Genomic DNA, 21,510 nt, shown 5'->3' with positions numbered 1-21,510 from the left:
GCAGATAAACAGTGGCAGCCTTACATAATGAGGCATCCTTGCCAAATGGGAGCCGAAGACAAGAAGCCTGCCTCCCACTAAGCAACATGTTCCAGGCCTCGCAAGCCTGAAACACCATCATTCATGGAGTAGCCTGGCTCCCGGCAGAAGTGAAGGTTCACCCTGGGCTACCAAAGGGGGGAGCCCTGCAGCCCTTCACAGCACAGGGGCAGCCATCTGTCTTGTGTGCTTGCGCTCATATCCTCTGTTAATATGTGTTAGCAGCAAGGGCAGAGATTCCGTTGTCGTTTCCATGCTTATCACAGTGCATCACATCCATTAGCTGCTTGACAAATGTCTGTTGAGTTAAATCACTTTTTATCTCCAAATGAGATTATTAAAAAGTTATTTGTTCCATGAACAGGATGGACACTGAATAGTTAAAGTTACACAGAAATACCACTTTCTCCTAGCAAGTATGTCTGACATAGTTTATATAAATCAACAAAGGAAAAAGAACAAAGTAGTTGGACCAGAAGTTAAGAGAAAAGTATTAATAACATACATATTTTTGTGGGGTCCAGAAAAGATAAGTGTTTAAGTGAAAGGTAGCATAATGAGTTACAGAGACCATCAGCTTCTGTTAAGCACACATCTTTTTTTTTTAAGGTTTTTTAATGTTTTCAAAAATTTAATTTATTTATTTTTAGAGAAAGGAGAAAGGAAGGAGAAGGAAAGGGAGAAAACTACCAACGTGTGGTTGCCTCTTGTGTACTGCCTGCCAGGGACCTGGCCCACAACCCAGGCATGTGCCCTGACTGGGAATCAAACTGGTGACCCTTTGGTTTGTAGGCTAGCACTCAATCCACTGAGCCACAGCATCCAGGTCTGTCAAGCATACTTCTTAAAGGAAATGATGCTTCACTGGACAAAACAGTTACTAACAATACCTCTTCCCAGCTCCATCCCTCATGAGATGTGTAACCTTGGGTAAATTATGTAATCTCTCTATGACTCAGTTTTTTTTCAAAAATTGAGATAAAAATACTATCTATTTTGTAAGGTTGTTATAGATATTGGGTCAATTTTGTAACGTGCCCACAGCACTTCTAGCAGTCATATGAAGCATTATAGTGTTTGTTTAATAGCTAAATAAAATAAATAAAGCCTTAAGCCCAGGAACAAAACAACACTATATCATACCAGAAAAAAGTGGGAAATACAGTTGTACCCATTAAAATAGGAGATGTCAGCCCTGGCTGCTGTAGCTCAGTGGGTTGAGTGCAGGCCTGGGCACTGAGGGATTGCCGGGTTTTTTTCCTAGCCAGGGCACATGCCTGGGTTGTGGGCTGGGTCCCTGCTTTTAGCTGTGTGAGAGGCAACTGTTTCTCTCCTGCACGGAGATGTTTCTCTCCCTCTCTGCCTCCTTCCCTTCCTCTCTCTCTAAAAATAAAATAAATACCTGGCTGGCGTAGCTCAGTGGATTGAGCGTGGGCTGGGAACCAAAGTGTCCCAGGTTCAATTCCCAGCCAGGGTACATGCCTGGGTTGCAGGCCATAACCCCCAGCAACCACACATTGATGTTTCTCTCTCTCTCTCTCTCCCTATCTCCCTCCCTTCCCTCTCTAAAAATAAATAAAATATTAAAAAAATAAAATAAATAAAATAAAATAGGAGATATTCAACTGAATTCTTAATGAAGTTTTTAATTTTTTTCTTAAAAACTTAAACTGTTTTGCACTGGCACTGACAATATTTAATTACTATTTTAATAATCATGTTTAATGTGTTGCATTTTATATTATCTCTTCCCATTTACTTTTCAAAAGTAACAATTATTAAGGAAGCCAATAAAATATTTCCATAAACCAAAATTAGAAGACAAAAATAGAGAAATAAAAGTCATCATTTATCTTGATCCTTTTGAACATCTTTTCTTCTTACTTAATTTGGTCTAAATTTGCTGGGAACTATCTGGGCCTTAGCCCTTCAATCTGGTTGTAGTTTACAACTTCTCAGAAGTTAGTGGTACTTGTATATTTTTGCTCTATGGTTGTATGTGTTGAACATCAGTTACCTATGAGACAGAACTTAGGTAAGCAGCATAGTTGCCACTTAACAATTTATGTAATACGAGACCAAGACATTAAAAGGCATCTAGGTAAATCCCAACCCATGAGCTGTTGTATGGACAGTTGAGAATGATCTCAGGATCCTGTTCCTGACATACGCTTGGCCCTCCTGTCCCTACCCTTATCTGAAACACTTGCTTTTCCCTCTTGTGTTTTAGTGTCTGTAGCTAAGCATGAGAAGAGCAAAGTAAATTTTTTTTATTATGAAAGTATGATGAAATCAGGTGAGATCATCCAATTTCGGTATTAGAGAAAGCATACTGTATAAAGTAATATGATTTTCAAAACATTTTAGATGATTTTGATGCTATCTAATTTAAGTGATAAAATTCAATAATAAATTCAATTTGACAACTTTTTTGAGCACTTATGGATTGCAAAGCAAAATGTTAAGGATAACGAAACACACAGAGAAGAAAAAGAAGAGTTCTCTGCCCTCAAAGAGTTTCTAGTCTGGTGGACAGACGCAATGTGCAAACATCTGATTGTGGAACAAACTGAGTAAATGCTATGACAGAGGCACAGGCGGGTGCCCAGAAGTGTAGCGAAGGCCATTACTCAATCAAGGTGAGAGGTTAGGGGAATGCATAAAGGAAGAGGCCCCACTGGTTAAGGCCTTGAAATACAAGAATAAAGTCACTATTGGTGTTATTTTTATATTATAATTGACATAGAAACAGAAAAGGTCAAGTGTCTACTATAGTATTAAAAATGTGTGTGTGTGCTTAATCAGTACACTTCCTTCTACTAGCAGGTAGTGTTAAGAGCAATCGGAACATGCCAGTTCTCTCATGGTTGGTATTTAGGTCTATTGTGTCGACCATTTTGGTGAATATATCCATTGAAATGGTTTTCAGAGCTCTTCTGTTTCTAGACAGCAAAACTACAGCTTAACATATTAGCCTCCATCTTTCTAAATTAATGAAAATGTGAAAAATTAAACCCTCCTTCAGTGCAGAGTTTCTTTTCTTTCTTTTTTCTTTTTTTTAAAGATTTTATTTATCTATATTTAGAGAGAGAGAGGGAGGGAGAGAGAACTAGAGGAAGAGAAACAGCCATGTGCAAGAGATACATCAATTGGTTGCCTCTTGCACACCCTCAACTGGGGACCCAGCCCCCAACCCAGGCATGTGCCCTGACTGGGAATCAAACCAGCAACACTTTGGTTCACAAGCCAGCACCTAATCTACTGAGCCACACCAGCCAGGACTCTCTTTTTCTTTTTTTTAAATTTTAATGCAATGTTTCTAGAATGAATTGTTCAGGCTTTCATGTAAGTGAGTAGTAAAACTCTGGTTTCTAGAAAACGGATAACTCAGTCTTTGGGGATCCATTGTAAACTTGCCACTTTTGCTACATCCGGACATAAGTAATACTGGGCAAAATCGGGAAATGGTGTGTCTTAGATGTCTACACTTTTCCCTCTCATCTCTATAACTCTGGGAGCATCATTTTTGTTTCCTCCCTGCGGAGCCTCATTTTTCATTGTCATAGAAATTCCTCCTAAGACGTGCTCCTTCCCACTCACAGTAATTCGTATTTTAGTTGCCTTCAAGAAACCCTTGGTGAGGGCTGGTGTAGCTCAATGGATTGAGTGTCGGCCTGTGAACCAAAGGGTCATTGGTTTGATTCCTAGTCAGGGCACATACCTGGGTTGCAAGTCCAGTCCCTGGTCACACGATGGGGGCGTGTGAGAGGCAACCATACATTGATGTTTCCCTCCCTCTCTTTTTCCTTCCCTTCCCCTTTCTCTAAAAATAAATAAATAAAATCTTTAAAAAAAAGAATAGATCTAAAATAATCTCTGATTTGAGGTTAATATGGAAAACATTCATCAGCAAGTGCTTTATGACCTTTTTCAAGGACCCTGGGGTTTGTTTCCCTCCCTTTCTTTCGTACAGCCTCACCATTCACCCACGTAGAATATCGATGCCGTGTGATTTGCACCCACAAAGGGGCATAGCCTTTTCACTGCCCAGGCTGCCCTTCATATATTAGGCTTCCTCAAGAAGGCCTCCCTCGAAGGGATATCCTACTCAGACTCCAGTCAGCGTCTTTAAATGCCAAAACAGAAACGTAAGCCTCAAAGGCAAACAAAGTTAACAGAGAAAAAATAGAAACAACTCATAATATGCAGGAATATTTCTCAGATGTTGCATATTTTCTCATCTTCCTTTATCTGCTTTTCTAAAAAATAACTAAAAGGGGGAGCTTAAGAAACCCTCTGGGAGATGGCACGCTGACACTGGGTGTGTAGCTTGGGAAGGAAGATCATGACGTGACACGTCCTCTCCGTATATTCCATGGCAGCAGCGTTCTGGCTCTGGCCAGCTTCCTCCTGGCACCTTGCAGTCACAGATTACAGATTACAAGGGAACACTCCCCTTGCCTCCTATGGTAACCTCAGGCATCTTTCTTCTGGAGACCAGCAATTTTTTAAAAAAGAAAACCCCTGTTAGACACTGTAGCGAGGGAAATGTTAACAGTATCTATGATTTACTCAATGGATAATTTTACTCTCTTCAGTCTGGGTAAATGACATTTATGTGAGGTCTGGTCTATGTTGCTTTGAAAATACCTTATTCAGATGGAAGCCAAGTAAAATGTTCCACTTTTTCAGACTCCAGGGAAAATCTTCACTTTGTTTCTGATGGAAATGTAATTCATTTCACATCCATGTGTGAATTGGGAGGCTGCAGAGGAAGTGAGGCCAAAAGGTGTGTTTGGCTCAGACCACGAGGCCTTGTGCCCTTTGTGTGTCTGTGGTGGCAGAAATCTTCACAGGGACAAAAATATCTCGGGGGCCAAATAATTACAAACTGTCTAGTCTATTTAAAAAAAAAGACTTTATAAGATAAAGTCTTTCCTAAACTAGAATGATATGGAGCTTCCAAGGCTAGTTTATTTCCATGTTACAAGTTAGCAACAAAATGTGTACATGAAACAATCCAACTGCTCAAACAGATCAAGTCAGAAAGTTGCCTCAGAAAGCAATCTTCCTAAAACTGGGCGTATTTCAGAATTGACAGCTTTCCTCAGGGAGGAGATGTCAGCACTGAAAGCCTATAATTCTTGAGCAGTCCTCCAAAGAGATCAACTTTCACTTTATTACTTTGTTTTGAATTTTTCTGGCATGGCACTGCAATTGTTTTAAGCATCTCTTTGTTCCCCTCACGATTTTATTCATCTTCTGTGTTCACCTGAGACTGTGTTGCTGAATTTCTGCTGTCCTGTGCATTACCCAAACCGAACCAACAGCCCCAAGACTCAGACAATTCCAGGCTTGCTTGCTTCCATGTGGCAGCCAGATTGCCAGCTCTCTTGATGATTCATCTGTGCCAGTTTGCAAGATCCAGGGAGAGACGTGCCCTGGTGAAGACAGGGCAGAGGGATCTTTCTTTAATTCCAGCTTTGTCAAAGCTCATCTGTAGCTTGAGAAAGACCATTAGAGTTTCACATCAGGTTTTTTTATCAGCAAATAACAATCACCATAGTATTATGGTACTTAATTTTGTTTTCTTTTATGAAGTGCTTTGTAGATGAGAACAGTTATATTTATTTTGCTTGGCAATTTAAATTAATGGGGTTAGAAATATGACACATCCTGTGTTTCCGGCACTTCCTTGGTTTTCTAGCCCCTCCCATTCCTTCGCTTACACATTCAAAGTTACCCCACCTTCTCATTGATGACTGTCTCCAGCTGAATTTACTTTTGGTATTTTAACTCAAATTTTTTTAATTAAAAGAAATAAGTCAGGCATTGACAAGATTGTTCTGATCATCTGCCATTAGGTAGATTTTTATTTCAGTCATTCAGGAAAGCTGACTGCAGGCTTAATAATCATATCCAACTATTAGATATCAACTAATAAAGCTTAATAAATTAGCAATTTTCAAAATCAGAACGTCAAAATAACAAAGTTAACTTTTTAAGTATTATTTAGAAGAGTCATTAGAATTCAGCTAACTCCTAGGATGCCTCATCTTTTATCCAGGATTGGAATAATAACATGCCAGCCAATGGAGTCAGGTATGAAAGTGTTTCCTCTTAGTCCCAGCAGTCATTTAAATTCTGTTTTAGGTACGATCACATATGATATATATGGAAAAATACATGCATTATATTTAGCTTAAAATGTTTGTTTTGAATGTGATGAGCATATGAAATGAAAGTTGTATGTTATGTCTTCACATATTTTGACTAGGTTCATGAGAGTCAGAACAAAAAACTTTAGCTGTAAAATGCACTAAAAGAAAAGGTGTAAAAAAGTATCACAAGCAGCCTCAAAGGCATCAAATCTTTTTGCTTGCCTCTCGACTTGCTAAAAAAAATAAAAATCACAATAATAATTGAAACACATAATGTCGGAAAAGAAGGAAATGCAATGGGCCAGAAAACTCTAAGAATTGTTTTAAATTTTAAAAAGTGCTACCCTTGGAATACTACTTTTAATACTTTTCAAATCTTTTTCAAATCTTTAGAGCAACTGTAAGGCTTATAAATACACATAACAAATATTTTTAAAAATTGACTCAATACTATTTCTTTTCACTTTCAAAATATAAGGAACAAAATAAAGCAAACATTGCAAGTATTTTTTTAAAGAGATTATTTAAAAATAGATTTCAAAGGAGAGGAAGAGAAAAGTTTGATTTGTGCTAATTTCTTGGCTTGAACCCTATAATCTTCTCAGAACATTGGTCAGCGCCATCCTCATTTTTTTACTTAATTAACATTCACAATCATATTTCTTTATTACTTTTGTAAAATAGATTTTATTTGGAATAAATTTTAGAGCCTAAATATTCTTTCAAATATTATGATTGAATATCTCATTGTGCTGGTTAATTTTACATGTTACATCAGGTAGCCTATGGTACCCAGACATTTGTCAAACTCCCATCTAGATGTTTCTTTAAAGGTACTTTTTAGGTGTGATAGACTTGGAGTAAGGCAGATTATCTTTCAAATACAGTGGGCCTTAAGCAATCAGTTGAAGGCCTTAAAAGGAAAAAGACTGAGGTCCCACAACTGAGGTCCCAAAAACTGTCTCCAGACTACCTGTGGACTCAGGATGGTCACATCAAATACTCCCTTGGGTCCCCAGCCTGCCCTGCAGATTTCAGACTTAGCATCCCCACAATGGCACGAGTCAACTTCCTAAAACACAGCTCTCTCTCTCCCTCTCTAGCTCTCTCTCACTCTCTGTATTTATGCAGCCTAGTGATTCTGTATTTCTGGAGAACTCTAATACATTTATTAATTATTATTATTATTTTAGCTTAAATTTTTTTCTTGCCTTTACTTTGTTAATGCCTCTATACACCTTCTTGGGTGATACCGACGGGATTCAGCAGTAGCCAAGGAATGCAGACACAGGAGAATGAGGGAATAGCAAAACAAAGCATTGAGGAAATGAAGTAGAACTGTGCTCATGCCCTGGCTCTGTTTACACAAGGACATTCCACCCATCACCATCCAGAAAGGAAAGGAAAAAGTGAATTTGACATACTCGGGCGGTGAGGTCTGTGCAATTAAGAACAAAGTTCAGTTGAATGTTAAGAAGAAACCATTGCAATGATGTCTTTTAAAATTTCGTTAGTCATAGACTTTATTAAAGTTACAATGTTATCCTGAATCGCAAACATCATTTATTTCCTGATCAGCCAATGCCAAATGAACTTTGTGCCTCCTTGCAGGAAGGCCTACAAGGCCTTCCCCCTCAACTTGGCATTGTAGGTCTGTCAGTTTGACTCAGGCCAATTCCTATGGCACTGACAATGCTTCTTTCTGAATAATTGATGAAAACATCATCACACTAAGAAGTCTATAAGCATCAGGAGGCCAGAGACTCACTGTTGATCTTGGTGAAAAACTGTCCTGGAAAACTGACCCTACTTCACAAATACTCTCTTGTGGTTACTCTGAACAGCCACATTGAGAGACATAATTTTAAAGAAAGCCACGTAGGACCAGGGATGAACTAGAGGCCAGAGACCAAAGATCTAAAAATGTATAACTTTTAACAATCTCCAGAGTAGCCCAGAGACTATGAATGAGTATTGTGTTTTGACATTGCAAAAATTCCCTTCAGTACCCAGCTAATTTGATCCTTCCTCAGCAAGTCAACTAAGGGTCAGCCAATGCCGTTCAAATTAAGTAGCAAAGTTTGTGTGAGTGACCACCTGTACATTAATGCACACTTTAACAAGAAACCCAATTCTGCTTCCTGGCATAAGAGGAGATGGAAAAAGGGTCAATGATCCTCTCCACAATCAACTTTAATGTTCATTTTGAAAACAATTGAACACATAGAAAAAAATCTTTAATTCTCATTCAGAGTTTGCATATGTGAGTCTTCAGGAAGGTCAAAATGTGCACTCTTTAAAGAATATATTTTATACTGAAGTGTCATGCTCATTTCAATATTATTCACAATGCGTAGGAATATATTTTATTTTCTCTAGATAAACTTGACCTTCTGGAGAATCTAGAATGGAAACATAATAAAGCCTACATCATTCTAAAAGGCAAATATGAGGTAGGAACTAGTATACCTGAGCATATATTCTATATCAGACACTTTCCATTACCTGTTTTTTCTCCCAATTTTTTTTGTTGAGGTGGGGTTAACTACATTTTATGGGTGACCAATTTGAAGCCCACAGAAATTGCCTCCCCCACACAGTTCACAGGTTGGCAGATGTTGCTCTTTTCTAGAAATCCAAAAAGAAAAGGAAGATAATTTTTTTTGTATCTTGGATTTATTAATACATTATTTATATGTCATTTCTATATCACATAAAGGCTCCCAACAGGCAAAACATGTTGACTTCAAATGAGCAGTTTTTCTTCTAGCTAAAATAAAATATATTCTTACATATTGTGAGTAACATCGAAATGAGCATGACAGTTCAGAAAAAAATAAAACACATTTTTTAAAGACTGCATGTCTGTTCCAAATGTTTTCCAAGGACCGTTGGACTGTTAACTGAGGCCCATGATGACAGGAGCCCCATTTGGAGAGACGATTTATTAGCACACTGCAGTCACACGTACACATGAACAGTCCATCCACCAGGACCTGACCCACTGTCGGCAGCACGGGCGCTCAGAGCTGGTTCTCCAGAAGTGGAGATGCAGTTCCCTTAAATCAACTAAATGTTTGCTCAGTTATTTGGTCATCAATAGAAAATATTCCAAATATGCTTGGGTAGAATCCTCTCTAGGCAACACTAAGAATTTTTCTCATGTTAGACACAATATTCCTAACAACGATAATGATGGTGATGATGGTAGTTAATAGCTTCTCAGCAAGAATCATGCAGCTGGTTCAATGGCAGAAAGTTGATTCTAATTCAGTCTGCCATGCCAGAAACTAGGCTGTTGATGATGAGTACACCACATCCTCTTAAATTTATTCCTTTAAAATTGAATATGCAAATTGTAGGATGAAGGGCTACACTACTTTCAAAATAGTTAAGTCTGAAAATAGCACATATATAAGTTAAATGAGGGTGACAATATAACTTGCCACATTCCATCAATTAAAATAAGATGTACTTTTTTTGGATGTTATTATTCTATGAAGTCAAAACGTATCTTAACTTTGTGTCATAATTGACAATGACGTTTTATTTTAGAGTGGTACATAGCATATTGCTCACTTACAATTTGTGTTCTTAGAATTTATTAAATATGGTATATTAAAACCCAACTGTGTTTTATTTCACAAATTATAAGACTATGTTTATCATATTTTATCATTTCTAAAAATTTTTATGATATATATGATAATGTATACTCAGGTACATTAATGCATATTACCAGGTATGTTGTTATATGTATATATATCTCCTTTTAAAAATATTGTATGGCCCTGGCTGGCATAGCTCAGTGGATTGAGCATGGACTGGGAACCAAAGTGTCCCAGGTTCAATTCCCAGCCAGGGTACATGCCTGGGTTGCAGGCCATAACCCCCAGCAACCGCACATTGACGTTTCTCTCTCTCTCTCTCTATCTCCCTCCCTTCCCTCTCTAAAAACAAATAAATAAAATATTTAAAAAAATAAAAATAAAATAAAAATAAAAATATTGTATGATTTAACAATGCCAACACTATTATTACTCCTATTTCACAAATGAGGAAACTGAGACTCAGAGGGGCTAAGTGGATGGCCCGAGGTTTTGTAATTGCAGTAACCTTCTTATTTAAAATTCCCAGTGGATGCTTGAAACCACAAATAGAAGCAAACCGTACATAGACGATGTGTTTTCCTGTATATACACACCTATGATGAAGTTTAATTTATAAACTAGGTACAGTAAGATTAACACTAATAACTAATACTAAAACACAACAATTATAATGATAAACTGGTAAAAAAGGATGAATGCCTTTAGGGACGTTACTAGGTAAAATAAGTGCTACGTGAACACAGACTCGGGGAAAACCGTGACAGAGAGTCTGAGAACTGAGATGGGCTTGGCGGGCAATCGTGTGTGACTGAGCCCTGTACCTCTGGAATCCGAATCTGTCTCCAGGTCGTGCCAGGACAAAGGGGAATTTTTGGACACTGCTAGCATCTGAAAATTGCTTGTTGGTGTGGGGAGACCAATACACACATTGGAATTGGGCCTGGGAATACCTTTCAGTAAGAATCAAAACAAATCTTTGACTCCAAGATCAGTGGTGCTTTTCACAAGTGACCTATTGTGTGTTTATAATCCTCTAGATCTCGACCTTACAAATTTGTAAAAATGTTTTAAAAGAATTGACAAGGTCCACATGTTAAGCTCTAAGCTTCACCATGCCATTGTTATACTCTTAAAGAGAAGTACAGTGGCCTCAGCCTGGTTAGAAGCTAGGCTGCGAGTTATTGCCAGGAAGCAGTATGATTTATAAATTCTGAAATATAAACCAAAGAAAAAGGACCTTGTGTTAAAAAAGTACTTTAAAAGTCTTTTTTTAATCCCTCTAGTTCAGTGAAATTGGTCACTAATAAATAGCATTGGTTTTCTTCCCATATTTGGCTGCTGTGTTTAAAAAATTAGGAAAAGAAGTTTTGGAAGCTGATTGAGAGAAGCCTGGATTTTTACCTCGACTTGGTACCCAATTCAGTTTGGAACTTAAGAATCAAAATCAATTTCTCCACTTGTATTTGTAAACATGAGGGAAATTGTATTTACCTGCTTTCTCCCACCCTAAAGTTTTTGAGGGGAAATGAGATAATGTAAAGCAAAGACTTTTAGATACTGTGATGTTACAAGAGTAAATTAATTCCCCAATTCTCTACACCTTTTCCAGAAAGAATCTAGAAATATTTTCCAAGAGCCATTTAATGTAAATATAACATTCCTTCTGTGCCCCAGGAAGTACTTATCCTAGAACATCTGTGGTAATATTTCACCAATATTTTTTCTTGTGGGTTATCATTTCCCATCCACTATAACTTACCTTTTTGTTTTCTCAAAACCAAGCTCTGCCAAACAGCTTTGAAAAGCGTGACATTTTGTTTGAGGCTTGTTATAGCTTGAAAAGTAATTCTCAGTGAAATTCTTTTAATTTAACAGACACGGTCAAATTTATGTCAGAATAAAGAAGACAGAGCCCAGGCCACTATTCTGGCACATTTTTGTAAACTTACACAGGAAGTTGCATCAATAGTACAAATAGTTGTATTTGATGTTATACCTAAAGTCATTCATTTTTTTATGAGTTTATTTGAACTAAACTGATGAAATATGCCAGAGAGCAAGATCTCAAGGGCTCCCCCAAAATCATTCTCATATAGAACAAAAAATATATTATTTTAAGATGGCAAAGTGTTGTGGAAATGGATGAAGTGACTGAAAAATTTAGGTTATATTTCTGTAACATGCATTTAAACTTATGGCCTGTCCCAAAATATGGCAAATAAAATTTGAGGCAGGATAAATCTAAGTAGCCGAGATAAATTTTAACTTTTTCAGTAAACTATGAAAAATGTATATTCAAAATAAATAAAAGTATTGGATTTAGAAATGTGACAATGTAGGTACCCTTTTCTAAGTGCCCACTTTAAGCAACAGGAGAGCACTTTACACACACATCTTGTTTTCTCATCACAATGGCACATTGTAAGAGAAGGAGGACTTGGCTCAGAGAGCCATCCTGAGCCACCAAGCAAACAGCAGAAGAGTCAGAGAATTTAGGGCACCACCAGCAGAGTCCCCTGTCTCCAGTCATGCCATTCTGTCTCTGCTTGAAAGTCATCCTTTTCACATGATGGATTACTCCTTTATTTTCTTTCTTCTGATTTCTGCTTGTTAACAAAAACACAACACTCTTTCTACCAATCTAATATCTCCTCTTCATAAGGTGCTGTGCCTGCAAACTGGGTTGTGCAGCCCGGTTTACCCCACTGGGGAAAGGCAAGCACCATCAGAGCAGGTCTCGTCATCCATTTGGTTCTCTGACGCAGCCCACTCTGAAGGTGTCTGAGTGAGTTGCTTGATGTCTTTTATCAAGATCTTCTGAGAACAGAGGCTTTGCAGAGATTCCTGTAGTTTTGTATATTTCTTCATTAGCGTGATGTGAACAGTCATCCACATCTGCATTGAATGAAATGATTGAGTTACTTCAAACATTGCTTTTTTCTTAAAAAACACTACTCGCAACTTGTATTCAGTAGCTAAATTGTGAGAAAATGCTGGTGAAGTAGAAACTAAATGGCCATAGATCACTTAAGAATCAGAAAATGTTGAATGGAATGAACGTTCTACGTGAGTCAATCACAAAATTAAAATCGTACTCCAGATTCTACGGATACTTAATCCTCTTTCCAGGCCTCTTTCTGTGGCTAATTTTATATATTTCTAAATCATCCATATCTTATATGTGATGAAACTGTGTGTTTATAGTTTCGTTAGATCAAGACCTCTAGAAGTAAATTTTTGGGTGTAATTGTTACAATTTATACAAAATAATTCTGCATGTGACCCCATTCCAGTGAAGAGAAAAACATTCTATGTCAGCCTCATGTAGTCCCCTTGTTCCATTTTACTCCCTCACCAAATATTATTAGGCAGCTACTATTAAGGGTGACAATTGTGCATCAGTCTGGAGATTTTTAAAAATTATTAGATATATCCTTATTATTCTTAAAATACCACAAAACAACTTAACATGTAAACTGTAATACTTACAGTTGTCAATATTACTACCATAGCTCATCCCTTTAATGAATTAGGCCTTCCACCATTTCCAAGTGAGCTTTTATTTGTTTTGGTTCATTAGGACTAAGCAATGACACTTTTAAACAGAGCCTTGGTATTCTGACAAGACACTCTAGTTTCAGATTTTCCTAAATCTTTTAATTCACTGTCTCAATTCACCATTTTAACATCTGACCATGAAGGACTGAATATCATTAGTAGGTCCTTCTTTTAATTATTTTCTGAATGACTAATTGGCTATTTTTAGTACCATTTTAGATTTACAAAAAAAAATGGGCAGATAGTACAGAGTTTCATATACCTGCCCTCTACCCCCTCCCCAGAGTTTGCCTTACATTAACAGGTTGCATTAGTGTGGTACGTTTGTTATAATTAATGAGGCAACAGTGGTACATTATTATTAACTAAAATCCATAGTTATTTCTTATTGTTGCTATTCTAACATTTTATCAATTATGTTCAGTTTGTTAAACCTATTTTTTTTCTCTTTTCTGATGCAGACACTGGCCCACAGTGTCTGAGTCATTATGGATGAAATGAGACATCCACACAGACTACCGAGTCCAGTGGAGGAAAAGGGGCAGCGTGGCTTTTCTCTCAAGGGGAGCAAAAGCCTTGGCCCTTGCCATGACAGGCCTTTATTGGGTTTCTCTGCCCATTACATGATGGTCCTCATTTACTGTACACAGGTTAGCTTTAGGTGGTTACCTTTTACAGAAAACAAAGGAGCCAATGCTGCTAATCACATCACAAAGAGGGATATTTGCAAATGAAAAGGCAAAAGTGGTTGAACCAGTTGCACTCATCCTTGGAAGGTTTAGCATGGTTTTTAGGAAGTTACTTTGCAGTAAATGTTTGCCACTGGGGACTGGGCCCACGCCACGCAGTATGGTCTACTACAAGAAGTGTAGCTTTCAGCTACAAGAAGGATTTTTTCCATATGATAAGTATTGTACACCAGCCATTCTGGTAAATGCTGAGAATATGGCAATAAAGGCACCCACTCTCTGTCTCTTAGAAGCCAACAGGAAAAATAGGCTTTATTTCAATAAATGTATAACTAGCATTTATTAAGGGCCAGAGCCAGTTCTAAGCAATCAGTGCTAACTCATTTTGTCCTCACATTCCCCTCACTTCATAGGTGCATTCGTTACACTGTTTTTTTTTTTAAATTAAGAAATGGAGGCACAAAAAGTTTAAGCAACTTTTAATCAAACTTACACACAACTAGAAAGGGCTGAGCCATGATTTGAACCCAGGCTTCTAGAACTAATGCTCTCAATCACTTCCCAGTGCCACTCTGTGGAGTAATAAGTCTGCAGATGAGAAATATCAGCATGTATGAGTATAAAGAACAGTCATCAGGCTTTCTACTTAACTCATATTTTATACTGATTTTCATTTGTAGCAATATGATAAAGAATTACTGTTACAGCAAAGTACTTTAAAATGTCAAAAAATATCTACTTGCATATCATTCCTTTGGATAATTCGATATTTGAAGTGGTCAATTTTTATTTGTTTTTGTTTTTGTTTGACCCCCTTCAAGGATTTCAATTGTTGTTTAACTGTCACTTTTAACCTCCACCTAATGGAGTCAATGTTCACAAAATGGCCAACCCTGGGTGTTTACACCTGACTAAAGACACAGTGAAAGGTTCTGAGATTCAACCATAATAACTGACCCTTTCCTATGTTGGCATTGTATTCAAGCACATGTAATGGAAGATGCTTAAATCCATACCTGCTGCCTATAGTCATTTTCCCTGGAGATACTGCTGTAATTCCTCTATCAGTGTGTAGCTGAAGTAATCATTTTCAATGGTGCTACCTAAGTCACAAGGAATCTTTCTTTATCAAAGTCCCTTTTGCAAAGATAAGTACAATGACTGATCTTATCTATGCTATCTCCAAAATAGATAAAAATACTTCTGTTTCTTTCTTTCTTTTTTTTTTATAAGCTTTCATGCTCTGCCATTGAATTTTTCTCCCCCAAAGGAAAGTGATGAAGCCCCCTTATTTAGGCCATTCAAATCTTGGCTAGACAAAACAATTTAAATCACACTGTAAAAAAGAAGCAAGATGTTTTCATTATTTCTTCCTCTACTTTCTCCAATCTGCAAAGCTAAGAAAATCATTTGTGGGTAAACTATGGAACAGTCTTCACCCTAATTCTAAAATAAGGATGTGGTATACTCTCAGATGCATCAGCCAACAAAGATACTTTCCACACTGGTTAATTTATGTATGTATTTCCTTACCACATTAACTCAAAAGAAAACTTGTAAACATAAAAACTGGGCAACTACCACAGAGTTGCACTGCTGTGGTATCCATCTGTTCTCTTACTAGACCTTAAAAAGCAAATCTATAAAACAACTATAGCACTTTTTTTTCATGTTTTACAGATGCTCTTTTGGAAAAATTGTCTTCAGTCTATCTCCAGTGTTTCTCCCCTTTGTGTCTCCTTTACTATTCACAGAGAACACTTCACTTCTGACACTTCAGGTCCCCAAATGTGTGGAGGGTTTTCCCCCCACCAATCAATTCTCTGAGACATCATCTCAGTACCCTACAATTTAATTCAGTTCTAAACTGAAACACAATAGTAAGAAGCAAGTGGGCTGGGGAAACTGAGACAAGAAAATCAAACTAAGGCCAAATAGTTTGAGCAATTTACAGCCAACTGATGAATGGCAAGACCTTATCTCCCCTAATCAAAGGACACTTCAAAGTAAATGGTTTATACCTCTCCTCCCTCCCTGGCCCTAAAACACAGGCATCAGAGCAAGAGAGGAATTCTAATGCAAACAGCAGAGATAACAAGGAACAAAGGGAGCCAGCTTGGGATGTAGCTGCCAAGTCCCATTTCAGTTCCCCCTCCCAAGAGAAACAGCACATCTGCCCTTACCCTAGGAATTTCCCTCCCAAATTGCCACGTTTCCCCTATATACACTTGCTTTTGAAAGCTCAAGGTAAGGTGGGTGTTAGGGTTTTTACCCACCACCTTCTCAGACCGCTGGCCTCTGACATTAATAAAATGCAGCTGTAACCCAATCCCTGTCTCTGCTTTTTGGCTGAGCGGTGACAGGCAACACCGGCCCCGGACTCGGGTGACATCAAGTTTCAACACTACTGTTGACCTAAGAACACACAATCCTGTGCAGAATTTTTATAAGAATTTAGTTCAGTCAAACAGAGGATATGCCTGGAAGCAAGATATCAACGAACTGAGAAAATGCTTGAGAATAATAGTTTGCAGTTTCTTTTATGCATTTGAGATTAAGTAGGGAATGTAGGGAAGATTAAATGAAGGTGGGAGATAGCAAGGTGGGGACAGGATTATACACTAGTTAAGATTATATGCTCTCTCTTTTTTTAAAGATTTTACATATTTATTTTTAGAGAGGAGATGGGAAAGAGAAAGAGAGGGAGAGAAACATCAGTGTGGGTTTGCCTTGTGTGCACCCCCTACTGAGGACCTGACATGGCCAGCAACCCAGGCATGTGCCCTGATTGGGAATTGAACTGTGGCGACCCCTTGGTTTACAGGTCCGTGCTCAATCCACTGAGCTCCACCAGCCAGGTATATGCTCTCTTGAGGGTGGTCACATATTAGAAAGAGGGGTCTGAAAGGGAGCATTTTCAAGGTGTGTTAACCTGTATGTACAAAATCAATGAATAGGGCTCACTTAAAGCAAACAAAAGACTTTTACTAAAAAAGTTACAGACTTGGAGCATAACTACCCACCATGATCTGCCCGGTTAGAATTTTATGATCAGATCACTGTGTGAGTTTATTTTCCACAGAACCCTTTTTCGTACACATTATTTACCTTGAAGTTATATCCATTTCCACAGATTAAGTGCTCAATCTTATGAAATAGCCATGCGCAAGTGCATGCAAGCACGTGTGCACACACACACACACACACACACTTGAGGCACCAGTCACAAACCCACATTATCACCAGTGCTTCTGACCAACTGTGATCTATAGATCACAGGTGCCAAGGGACCCCCTCTTCTTGGTTGATTACCTTCCTTGAACTGCTCACAGAATTCAGGAAAACATTTATGTTTACCAGTTTATTAACAGATACCCTAAAGGATATATATATATATAAGCAGCCAAATGAAGAGATACATAAAGTGAAATTTGGGAGGCCCTAAGGTTGGGGGCTTCTGTCCTCACGGGAGTGGAATGTATTACCGTCCCAGTGTGGAAGTGTTAGCCAACCTGGCAGTTCTCCCAGCCCTGTACTACCAAGATTTTATGGAGATCTACTCACATAGGCATGATCAATTATTAACTCCATTTCTAGCCCCTCTCCCTTCTCTGGCATGTGAGGGGTGAGGCTGAAAATTCCAAGCTTCTAATCAGGACTTGGTCCTTCTGCTGACCAGCCCCATTCAGGAGCCCGCCAGGAGCCCACCTCAACAGAACAAAAGATGCTCCTCAGGCTGTTATCACCAGGGAATTACAAGGGGCTCAGGAGCCCTATTTCAAGAATGGGGAGAAGGGGGCAAAGACCAACACATAGTTTTTTATTGTCTCACAGATGTCTATTGTTATTGAGCAAATGTTTATGAAATTGTCAACTCTGAACAAATAGCTCTTTTATCAATCACATAGTTGGTGCCAGGTACCAAGCAGAGCCTGTCTCTTTAACCTCACAAAGCAAAAAACAAACAAACATAGAAAGGAAGTCAGTGCTTAGAAAAGTAGAATACTCTGCTTAGTAAAGGATGTGAACAGTACTTGAACTCAGATCTTCTAACATTCTACCCTCTCCTTACAAGCCTGCTCTCCCTCAGATGCCTCAGTAATTTAGCATTAATTGCTCTAAACATGAAGAGGATTAAAATTGCAGAAAAACAAGAAAAAATCATTTCTGTGGAAATCACAGAATTTCACTACTGGCCAGCAACCTCTAGTCTCACTTCTTCCCTTCCTTTGCTCTCATTGTCACCTGCACTGCCCCTTAGGGTTCCTCTCTCTGATCATGACTATGTTGGGAATCATAGTGCTGATTGACATCTCGATTCCAGGTAGGAACAGCTGCCTTCAAAGATGAGCATAATACAGATCACATATCACAGAATTACACACTTGAAACCTATATAATTTTGTTAACCAATGTCACTGCAATAAATTTAACAATAAAAAAATTAAAAGACAAGTACGAAGACCCTTTTTATTTAAAAGTATCATTGTTGATCTCTGATTGTTGCTTTGAGCATAGATGATTTATAAAGTTTATAAACTTCTACCAAAGCTGGCTCCTGGCTTTTTTATAGCCTCCTTTCAGATGGAAATTGGTTTTATTTAAGGTGGAACTCCTTATCACTTCCCTGCCTTCCAGAGGGAACACCTGTAGATGTTTTCCCTGTGGAATGAATAAGCAAATCAGGATTGAAAATGTCATCAGAGCAAATCTGAAGTCACATTGTAGGTCCAGGTAAATAATTAATATCTTTCAGCAGCTTCGACTGAAATATATTTGGAAGACCTAGGTCCTACCCAGCAATGATCTATGGTTATTTTCTCACAATGACTAACACACAAAAAAAATCAAACACAAACTTCAGAATTCACTTCTATTCAACGGGCAACAAACATTCCTTACAGGCAGAGAAATATATTTTCTTTTCTTCCAGCTGACTCTTCCTGAGCTAACAGGTTCACTTCTGAACACAAATGGGAAAATAAAAATACAAGAAAGGTTCCAAAATAAAATATGTAAAAGTTTTTGCCTATAACAATAAAGTTTAGTGGGTTTATGTTTACAAATTATGACTAGTTTAACTAGCAAAAATATTCAAGACCACATTGTTTTCTCTATAATTTTCTTCATAAAAGGTCAACCACAGATTATATCCTGACTTTTGCTGGTAGTGATTTTTGGCCACTTCATGGTAAAATACCCAGTAAATCTGTGAGAACTCTATGGAGCAATAAATAACCAGAGTTTCTTTCTATGGCTTAGCCCTCAGAGTTCCCCCACATTGCTCTTTTGATTATACTGTTGCCCTTCATCTTTATCAAGTTTCAAAGTTCTCTAGTATATAATAAAAGAAATTGTAAAGAGAGTGTAGAAGTGTAGGGTATGTGGCAATGAAAAGCTGCAATATACCCCTTAAATGTTGAAGTAAATAATACTGGACATAATATATTAAGGTTTCATTTTCAAACATAAACTAGTTCTCAATAGGGTCAACTATGAAAATAGATGGTTGGACCAGACAATCAATAATGTCTTCTCTGCTGTAATTTTTTTATTTAATAGTAACTTGATTCAATTCTTTGATTTAAAGCTGGATGTGAGAAACAAATTGTTGTTTTACCAGATCACATTTAATGTCCATTCAAACAATTTTGAAGTAGTCATGATATTTTTGCTTTGAAAGGAAAAAAAAAACATTTAGTGAATTGAGTTGTACAAGTTGGTTGTCTTTATTCATTGCAATAGTCTTTTTTTTTTAATGCTCTCTAGTGGACATGCTTATTGATTGTTTTAGAGAGAAGAGAGGGGAGGAATTGAGAGAGGGAGAGAAACATCAGTGTGAGAAAGAAACATTGAGCAGTTGTCTCTCATGTTCCCCATAGGGGGCTGAACCTGCAACTTAGGCATGTGCCTGAGTGGAAACCAAACCTGCAACTTTTCAGTCTATAGGACAATGCTCCCACCACCTAAGTCACACCAGCCAGCACATCGCTGCACTAGTCTCCTTTTGATCATGTAACCACAGTGCCTAAAGCAAAGCTTTATTACTAGTAATGAAGACTCAACTTCATTAGGAAGGTCCACATAACCCACACTAGGACATTCCTAGAGGACTTAGCTCATGTGACCAAGGAGACTGCACCACTGGAAGTCACACTACATAAGATCACACCAGCAAAGTTAGGAGTCATAGTAAATATATATAATGCAGAGAAACAAATTCAAAGAGGTAGCTAAAATGGGGAGACAAAGAGACATGCTCCAAATGAAAGAACAAGAGAAATCTCTAGACAAAGAACTAAATGAAATGGAGGCAAGCAATTTATCAGATACAGAGTTCAAAATAATAGTTATAAGGATACTCAGCAGCATTAAAAAAGGACAGAGAAATAATAAAAAAGGATCAGTCAGAAATGGAGAATACAAATCTGAAATGAAGAATACACTGGAAGAAATAAATAGTAGGTTGCATGAAGTAAAGGATGGATTCAGTCATTTGGAAGACAAAGTAGGAAAAAAAAAACACCCAATCAGAGAAGCAGAAAGAAAAAAGAATAAAAATAAGTAAGACAACTTAAGGTACATTTGGGAAAACATGAAACATAACAGCATCTGCCTTACAGGGTATCAAAAGGAGAAGAGAGAGAGCAAGGGACCGAGACCCTATTTGAAGATATAATAACTAAAAGTTTTTCCAACCTGGTAAAGGAAAAAGACATACAAGTCCAAGAAGCACAGAGAGTACCAATCAAGATGAACCCAAAGAGCCCCATGCTAAGACACATATAATTAAAATGGTTAAAGACAAGGAAAGCATCTTAAAAGCCACAAGATAAAAACAATTAGTTACCTACAAGGGAGCTCTCATAAGACTTTTGCCTGATTTATCAACAGAAGCATTTCAGGCTAGAAGGGACTGGCATGAGATATTCAAAGTGATAAAAAGCAAAGACCTACAATGAAGACTACTTTACCCAGAAAGGCTCATTTAAAATTGAAGAAATAAAGAGCTTCCCAGATAAGAAAAAGCTAAAAATGTTTGCAACCATGAAACCAGTATTATAAGAAATGTTAAAGGGCCATCTTGGAAAAGAAGAAGAAAAAAGAAGAAAGAAGAAGGAGAAGAAGGGAAATGGTTAATAAAATAAAATGGCAATAAATACATACCTGCCAATAATCATTTTAAATGTAAGTAGCTTAAAAGCTCCAATCAAAAGACATAGAGTAGCTGAACGGGTAGAAAACAAGACCCATACATGTATTGTCTATAAAGGAAACACTTCAAAACAACAGATAACATGCAGACTAAAAGTAAAGGGATGGAGAAAGTTATTTCATGCAAATGGAAAGGGGAAAAATGGGGTAGCAATACTTATAACCAATAAAATAGACTTTAAAACAAAGACAATAGTATAAAAAGAAGAACACTACACAGTGATAAAAGGAACAATC

Source organism: Phyllostomus discolor, chromosome 4 (assembly GCF_004126475.2).
Source record: "Phyllostomus discolor isolate MPI-MPIP mPhyDis1 chromosome 4, mPhyDis1.pri.v3, whole genome shotgun sequence".
Classification (NCBI taxonomy): Eukaryota; Metazoa; Chordata; class Mammalia; order Chiroptera; family Phyllostomidae; genus Phyllostomus; species Phyllostomus discolor.
This window is presented reverse-complemented; position numbering follows the sequence as displayed.